The following is a 9,529-nucleotide window of genomic DNA, read 5'->3' as shown; positions in this document are numbered from 1 at the left end:
CACGTAGAATGCCTCACCATATGTTGGCCAATTTACCATTCGAGTCCCCTTTCTTGAAATATCATTTGGAGACTTCGATTGTGTATGACCCAACACATTCTACCCCAGTCTCCGTTGAACAACCTTCGGATGTGGTCAAACCAGTCTTGACTGGTGGCAAGAAAAAGAAAGCAGCCAAATGAAAGACATCTCCCACCAAACCAAAAACCAAAAAGAAAGCCAAAGTCGATGTTTCCACTCAAAAGGAAACACTCAATGACATTTCGACTGACTCTGGACATCAACTCACCCCCCAAGCCACTCTTCTGAAGTACCATTCGGAGCTTCAAAACCACATGCACACACACACGGGGAGTCACCACATAATACACCATCACCTTCCCAAACAGGTGATGCCAGTTTTGAAAAGAGTTCCTTGCAACCCCATGGAACACACTCACGAGTCATCTCGGATATCCCTTCTTCTTCTACACTAGCACGATCAGAGACCCCTGTCTCAGATCCTAACTTTCTGAAGCTGGGGTTATCCCTCCAACTTCTAAAGTCACAGCTGATCTGATACTTGGCTCAGGTAAAGGACTGCCAGGTTCTAACGATCCAGATTGGATAGATTTTTTCAACAAGGCTCATTTAAGGCATCCATAGCTCACTCGTTCACAGGTTGAATCCACTCTTATTACAATGAGGAATCAAACCATCCAGAGCAACCTGCCCTTTGTTCCTCCCACTGATCAGATCACCGATCAGGAATTTGCATCAGGAGAAGCTCCTCACACCACAATCAACTCAGACGATCCTCCAAAGTCTCCTCATCATGATGCCTTCCATCCTGATCCAGATAAAGAACATTCAACCGAATTCATGTTCAATGATGACAGTGCATCCCTTGTTGCTCGCATAATGTTCTCTTCATTTCATTCTCTACAAAAGTCCTCATCATCAAGACCAGTCCATGATTTTGGACTGACGCCATCTTCATCGGAGCCTGTTGATGAAGAAATTCACATATATGTCCAAGTCTAGAATACACTTGAAGTTGAAACTGAATCAAACCCTCCTAAAGAAAATCCAACAGAAAACAATCTTGCTCCTTCTGAACCTTCATTCAACAAAGATGGTGTTAAAGACAAGTCTTAGAGTTCCACCTCGGACACTGGATCATCAGCCAAAAACTTTTCTGATCCATTCGCCTTGTTGGAACTCCGAGACAAAATTACTATTATTGTTTCAAAGGTTGAGTCTCTAGACCAATCTATGGAAAATCTCGATTCCAAGATTGATGCCAAGGTCACCAGCCTCGATACCAAGCTTGACACTATCCTCCAGTCCTTGTCCGAAGTGAAGAAATCTTGGCCCTCGGATGTAGAAAGGGAAGAACAACTTAATCAGCTTATCTCCTTGAGGTTCAAGCATACCTTGGAAGAGGTTGATTAAAAGTACAACTCCAGCCTTGATCACCATATCTACATCACCTTTACAATGCTCAAGATCCATAAATACATGATCAGTGCCACAAACGAACTGATCAAGCAAACCCATGTCCGACATGAGAAGTAGATTTAGAGGTTGGAGAAGGAAATTAAAAAGAAAGATGAAATGAATCTCATAATGAAGCATGTCCTCCTCAAATTTCTCTGAGCTTGTTGCCACATAGTCGACGTTCTGAAAAACAAGTTCGATGAGATTATCACTATCCTTGCCACCCTGTTTAACCATTTGAAAGCTCAAGCTTCCACAGCTGAAGCCTATGATACCCTTACAAAGCAAATGAACACGAGCTTCCAAAAGGTATTTGATAAGCTCTTCGAAGTCAAAGAATCAGGCAGACTTGCCTCGGAAGCCGGGCCATCCGATGCAGAGGGGGAGAAGGACCAAGCAGAAGGGGTCATACCATTTCTTGGAAACTTGCCTTGGAGTTCAGTCTCCGAGATGAATCTGACGATGATGAAATTCAAGTTTTGTCATTTTGTACCCCATTAGATGATGATGATGATGAATAATAAGTTGAGTACATCACCAATTTCGTGGTTGGAATTCAAGCTCCAAGAAAATTTTCGACGATGGTTCTTTCAGAGGAAGAGAAAAGGATATGGTCAGCTATTACCTGGCCATCATCCTTGGCAGATGTTCTTCAACGAAGCCGGGAATTGGCTAAGGAAAAGACGAAGCTCACAATTGACGCATTCCGAGCTTGCCAATCTTTGCCTCCTCCTATCCCCTCTCCAAGAATAGTTCCCATTGATGAAGGTTCTCCTCTTCAGAAACCTGATGACATCCCAGAAGAGCCTCTGATTCCTCCACCACCAAAGTTCACAATCACCAAATACATTCAACAAGTCATTTCAGACTTGAACAAGCAACATCAAGACAAAGGAAAAAAGCCTGTCTTGGAACCTCACAGCCCCGAACGGACATCCAAGAAGTCCGAAGGATGGTCACATGCCTAAATTGATCAAGCCCTTAAAGAGAGCATTCGGATCCAAGCTCTTAAAGACAATCCTAATCCAATGTTGGGTTTATCCCCACTTTGTGGTGAAGGGATAATTCATGATCCAGACATTGTACCATTCATGTACTATGATCTACCCATGCAAGATGCCGACTAAATCAATCTCCCAGTTTCTCCATTAGGACAATTTTACCTCAAGTTTGCTCCACTCCACCCAGATGATGATCCTCAAATGATTTTCAGAACCGAAAGAGAAAGATTGAAGACATTCTACTCCGTCAATGCACGACCTCAAAAGGAAGTGTGGTCTCAGAAGAGAACCACAAAAAATTCTGGGTTCGGATGAAAAGTCCAGAGCAAGTTTGACCTGAACTGCATGTTGCACACGTACTAAATGTTGGATAAGGTGTCTAAGTCCATAACTATTTCTGGTATGTACTTGACCCGACCCGGCATGGTCCATTTAGGTTGCATGGCACCATGCAATTGGATAAACTAAAATGAGAGAAATAACACTTATGGTTTATTAATATATTATAAGTTCTAATATATTAATAATATTATTTAATTAGTTTGATCAAGAATTAATTTAGAATTAATTAAGTGATCAAAAGATAACTAATTAAATATATGGGTAGATTATGTAAATCTTCCATATCTTATATAGTGGGCTAAGAGGCTCCATGGATTATCAAGTTGGGTTCCACCCATAGGATGCTCCATGGGAGTTACAAACCCATGGGTCATGGAAATGAAGAGTCATGACACATTAGGGTTTACATGGTGTAACCCTAGATGTGTCAACACTATATAAGAAACCCATTCTCCACCAAAACTGGCTACACATAAGAAACAAGAGGGCTAGAGCCGATTTTGCAAGTGTAAGATTCTCTCAAAGTTTACTCCTTTGCATTTGGTGTTGTGTGAAGCATTTGAGGCATCACACTTGGGGTGCTAGGCTCACAAGGTTTCAAGGATCATAATCAACAACAAGGTAAGTTATTCTATCTTTCATTCAAGTTAAAAATGTTCCCCATGTATGCTAGATAGGAATATAACCTTGGAATTCAACTTTGCATGATTATTAGACAAACATAGATCCAAGGTTATTAGGGTTGTATGTACACTTAGGAAGTGTTAGAATGCTCAAAACCCATCACTAAATATATCGGAACAAATCAAAGAAAATCACCATCACAGACGTAGACTTGCCCTATATCAATTCGAATAACATTCTGACGATTTTCGCTTACTTCCGAACTCACCAGAATGATCAAATGAGCATCGCTTCTTATAGTGTTGCAATGGACTTTCTCAAATACTATGTTGCTGAGTTTCGCCGATGTGACTTCGAGCTTGCACATCTATTCGGAACTGAAAAACTATTGGCTAAGATCGATTACAAGCTGCCAAAAGCAGAAATTCTGGCAAAAGGACCTATTGAGGAACCAATGCTCGGATATGTCTTCTTGCAAAAGAAGACCAACAAAAAGGATTTCTTTTGAGTCTTTGACAAGCACCTCATCCCCACAAAGATCCTCCAAAATTTCATCTCCAATGAAGCTAAGTCAGATGCTTCGGAGCACGTGAAGAACAAATTCATCAACCAGCTTCAATGGTATCTGGATGTCTGAAACTGGCTCTACAGAGCTTATATGTTTATCATGTTGGGTTTTGAGCACACTAACACTCCTAAGGTGTTAATGCAACCCTAGAAACCTTGGATCTATGTTTGTCTAAAATACATGCAAAATGATTTTCCAAGGTTCATAACCTATCTAGCATACATGGGGTACTTTTAAACATAAAAGATACTAGAAGAATTACATACCTTTGTTAGTGAGTTGATTCCTTGAGAGTTTGAGAGCCAAGCACCAATAATGTGAATGCCTCAAATGGAAATCACAAATCACCACAAACTTGGAAAACTTATGAGAGAGCACTCTAATACTCTAGAAATCGGCCACACCTTATGCACACACACATCGTACCTTTTCAAGCACCATAAGCCTCTTTATATAGTGTAGATGATTAGGGTTATGAACCATGCAAACCCTAATAACCCATGTCTTTTCCTATTCCAAGGATCCATGGGTTAAAAGCTCCATGGATCATCCATGGACTCCCATTCAAGCTTAGCCCATTTCCTTATGAGTGTTAGCCCACACTATATAAGTACAATAGCCCATTATTTAATTAGTCACCTTATGATCACTAAATTAATTCATAATTAATTTAAGATCAATACTAATTAAATAATACAATTTCATATTAATATATATTATAACTTATAATATATTAGTAGGCCGCAAATATACTCTTCTCATAATGTTATCCATATAAATAGTTCGGGTGAAGTGCAACCCAAATGGACCATGCCGGGTCGGGTTAAGTATATACCAAATAAGTTATGGACGTAGACACCTTATCCAACAGTCTCCCACTTGGATAAGTCTGGTAACTGTATTAGCCTATATAGCTTCAGGAACCAACCGACAATCGTAGCTCTCGAAAACTCTGTTGAACTATGAAGCGCCATTTTAGATAAGTGATCACATAATCCTCTGCTCTCATGATATCAGCCGGACAAATACATGGAACAATGTCTTACTTATTGTCCAGCAGTTTGTTTCCCGATTTCCGATTTGTTTGACAAAGAACTTAATCGAACACATCAATTTAGTTCTGACCGGGCCCGGTACATAGGTCAAAACAAAATCATCGAGGGGCCCAGATATCGCTTCTATTTCTAGAAGGAACAGATAAACTTCGACTCATATTCTTGTTCTACTACTTATTGAATTGCACACAAAGGCACGTTTTATAACATCAAGTTACTGATGCGTTTACGTGCAATCAATGCACAACCAACTCATAGGTAACAACTCATATCTCTAGGTTTGAAGACTTATATGATATTACCGTCTCACAATCACTCGAGATAAATTCCATGAAGTGATACAAGTGAGCGTGGGTTTATTCCAATACTCATAACTTATGAGTACTCATGAATGTTGTAGCAACCATTGCTATGGCTAAACACCTTTAGTCATCTACAATCCCAATTCATGACAGCCTTGATTCATACCTACTTCCGACATATGACCGACTGTGGAGAGTTTGAATAAACTTATTATTCTGGAAGTCAAAACATGCAAAGCTGAAACAATAGTAAATAATTGACAATGATAGCAACACCTTACTCATAAATAAATCACAACTTTTATTCATCATCAAACGTCGATTACATTTTACAAGTTTCAGTAATAACTATCTAATCTGTAAAACTAATATCGTCCCTCAGCCCGATGCGTCTCGCATGCTGCAAATGCTTCACCCTCGTCAGTCCCTTCGTAAGGGGATCCGCAGGGTTCTCATCTGACGATACCCTCTTTGCCACGAGGAGTCCCTCTTCTATCTTGTGTCTTATGAAGTGATATTTTCTGTCAATGTGTCGGGATCTGCCATGATCTCTTGGTTCCTTGGCTAAGGCAACCGCACTATTGCTGTCACAGAAAATCTCCATAGGCTCCTTAATAGCTGGTACAACTCCAAGGTCTTCGATGAAGTTCCTCAGCCATATCGCCTCCTTTGCCACTTCACTCGCTGCTATGTACTCTGATTCACAAGTCGAATCAGCTACAGTCTCCTGTTTGGAACTCTTCCAAGTGATTGCCCCTCTATTTAAGGTAAAGACCCAGCCCGACTGAGAGCGGAAGTTATCCCTATCAGTCTGAAAGCTAGCATCACTATACCCTACTACTCTCAAGTCATCAATCCCACCAAGGGTAAGGATCCAATCCTTAGTCCTCCGCAGGTACTTGAGAATATTCTTTACCGCAGTCCAATGAGCCTTGCCAGGGTTCCCCTGATATCTGCTGACCATGCTCAAAGAGAAGGCCACATCAGGACGGGTACAAGTCATAGCATACATGATCGAGCCAACAGCGGAAGCATAAGGTAATCGACTCATCTCAGCTATCTCATCTTCTGTACTCGGGCTCTGAGCCTTGCTCAGTTTGGCATTGCTTTGGATCGGTAATTCTCCTTTCTTGGAATTCTGCATGTTGAACCTTTTCAACACCTTATCCAAGTAGATACTCTGACTAAGTCCAATTAGTCTTTTACTCCTTTCTTTTAATATCCTTATCCCTAGGATATAGGCAGCTTCTCCAAGGTCCTTCATAGCAAAGCACTTCCCAAGCCAGGTCTTAACCTCCTGCAAGGTTGGGATGTCATTTCCTATGAGTAGTATGTCATCCACATACAGTACCAAAAAGCTAACTATACTCCCACTAGCTCTGACATACACGCAGGACTCATCTTCACTTCTTGAGAAACCAAACTCTTTGACCTTCTCATCGAAACAAAGATTCCAACTTCGAGATGCTTGTTTCAATCCATAAATGGATTTCTCAAGCTTGCACACTCTATTGGGGTACTCTGCACTGACAAAACCTTCTCGTTGATTCATGTAAACATCCTCAGCCAACTTTCCGTTAAGGAAAGCGGTTTTGACATCCATTTGCCATATTTCATAATCATGAAATGCAGCAATGGCTAGCATAACCCTAATAGACTTAATATTTGCTACTGGTGAAAAGGTTTCATCATAATCAATACCCTGAGTCTGAGTAAAACCCTTCGCGACCAGTCGAGCCTTATAAGTGTGCACCTTCCCATCCATGTCGGTCTTCTTCTTGAAGATCCATTTGCACCCGACTGTCTTACGGCCTGGTACATTGTCAACCAAGTTCCAAACTTGATTGTCATACATGGACTGTATCTCGTTGTCCATAGCCTCCTTCCATTTAGCAGACTCTGGGCCTGCCATGGCTTCCTTAACATTGTTAGGTTCATCCAGATTTACCAGTGTACTGTCACTGATAAATGTATCACCTTCCGTAGTAATATGAAATCCATAATAAAACTCAGGTGTGTTCCTAACCCTTGGGGAACGCCTCGGAAGTATAGATTCGTCAGCTGGATCAACAGGAATTTCTTCCTCAAGTTGATTGCTAGTGTCTGAGGTTCCTTCACCAATTGAGTCTTGAATTTCTTCAAGGTCAATTTGCCTCCCACTGTCTCCTTGTTTTATAAATTCTCTCTCTCGAAAGACCCCTCTCCTTGCCACAAAGACCACATTCTCACTGGGTCTGTAGAAGAGGTAACCAAAGGATTTTTGTGGGTAGCCGATGAAAATACACCTTTCACTTCGAGGTTCGAGCTTGTCATGAGTCTCGCGCCTCATGAAAGCCTCGCAACCCCAAATCTTGATATGGTCCAAATTGGGAACTTTCCCAGTCCACATTTCATGAGGTGTTTTAGCAACCTTCTTTGTAGGGACTAGATTAAGGATGTGGGCGGCAGTCTCTAAGGCATACCCCCAAAAAGAGATTGGTAGCGAAGCTCGACTCATCATAGAGCGAACCATGTCCAACAAAGTTCGATTACGCCTCTCAGCTACACCATTCAGCTGTGGTGTCCTGGAAGGTGTCAATTGTGAGACAATCCCACACTCCTTAAGATAGTCGAGGAACTCAGTACTAAGATACTCACCACCTCGATCGGATCGAAGCATCTTAATGTTCCTGCCCAATTGATTTTCTACTTCCTGTTTAAACTCTTTAAACCTTTCAAAAGTTTCTGACTTATGTTTGATTAAGTAGACATAACCGTGTCTACTAAAATCATCAATAAAAGTCACATAATAGCGATTAGCATCTCTTGTGGCGGTTTTGAATGGTCCACATACATCAGTATGTATAAGGTCCAACAAACCCTCACCCCTTGCACAAGTACCAGTGAAGGGTGATTTTGTCATTTTTCCAAGTAGATAAGACTCACAACTATCATCCGACTTGAGGTCGAACGACTCCAAGACTCCATCCTTTTGGAGCTGGCCTATGCGTTTCTTGCTTACATGTCCAAGACGACAATGCCACAAAGATGCTTTATCCAAGCTAGTAGAAGAATCAATACATAACACATTATTTCCTAAATTATCTACAACCGATACAGCTTCATACACACCATCACAAGGTAATGCTTTAAAATAAAGAACATTATTAAAGAAAGCATTAATACTACCAACTTCATTATCAAAAGAAAAAGTAAAACCTTGTTTGTACAAAGCATGAAAGGAAATAATATTCCTCGCCATTTCAGACGAGTACACACATTTATTCAAATCTAACTTTAACCCACTATCTAGCAACAAAGTATAAACTCCAATCTTGGCAACAGGTGCAACCTTCTTGTTCCCCATGATTAAGTTTATCTTTCCGTGCTCCACATCCTCACTTCTTCTTAGGCCCTGCAAGTTACAACATATGTGAATACCACAAACTGTATCAAGAACCCAAGAATTAGAATATGGTGAGTTATTAGACAATATAGTGTAAATACCTGCATGGGATGGTTTCACTTTCCCATCCTTGACATCCTGCAAGTACTTTGGGCAGTTTCGCTTCCAGTGCCCCTTATTTTGACAGTAGAAGCATTCAGCATCCTTAGGGATGGCAGAAGGAGTGATAGAACCACCTTTGGTTCCAGATGAGGAGCCTTCAAGGGACTTTCCCTTGGTACCCTTCGAAGGGTACTTCCTCTTCTTCCCTTTGCCTTGCCCGATAGCCAAAACAAGGGTAGTAGTACGAGTAGGAGTAGCAACCGACTTACTCTTAAGACCACTTTCGGCAGTCTTCAGAAATCCTTGAAGCTTACTGAGTGTGACTTCCTCCTTGTTCATGTGGTATGTCATACGAAAATGATTATAACACGAGGGCAAGGAGTGCAAAATGATATCAATTGCCAACTCCTCAGGGAAGTTCACATTCAGTTTCATTAGACGGTCCACATACCTTTGCATTTTCTGCATGTGGCTCATGATTGGTCCGCTATCCTTCATACGGGTAGTGATCATGGAGGAGATTATTTCATACCGCTCTTGACGAGCACTCTGATGGTACCTTTCCATCAGATCCTCATGCATCTCAAAAGGGTAATAGTCCTCATAGGACTATTGGAGTTCAGCTGTCATGGTGGCCATCATGATGCATGCCACCTTGGTGGCATCTCTTT

This window comes from Lactuca virosa, chromosome 3, assembly GCF_052849685.1.
Source record: "Lactuca virosa cultivar CGN04683 chromosome 3, Lactuca_virosa_CGN04683_v6, whole genome shotgun sequence".
NCBI lineage: Eukaryota > Viridiplantae > Streptophyta > Magnoliopsida > Asterales > Asteraceae > Lactuca > Lactuca virosa.
This window is presented reverse-complemented; position numbering follows the sequence as displayed.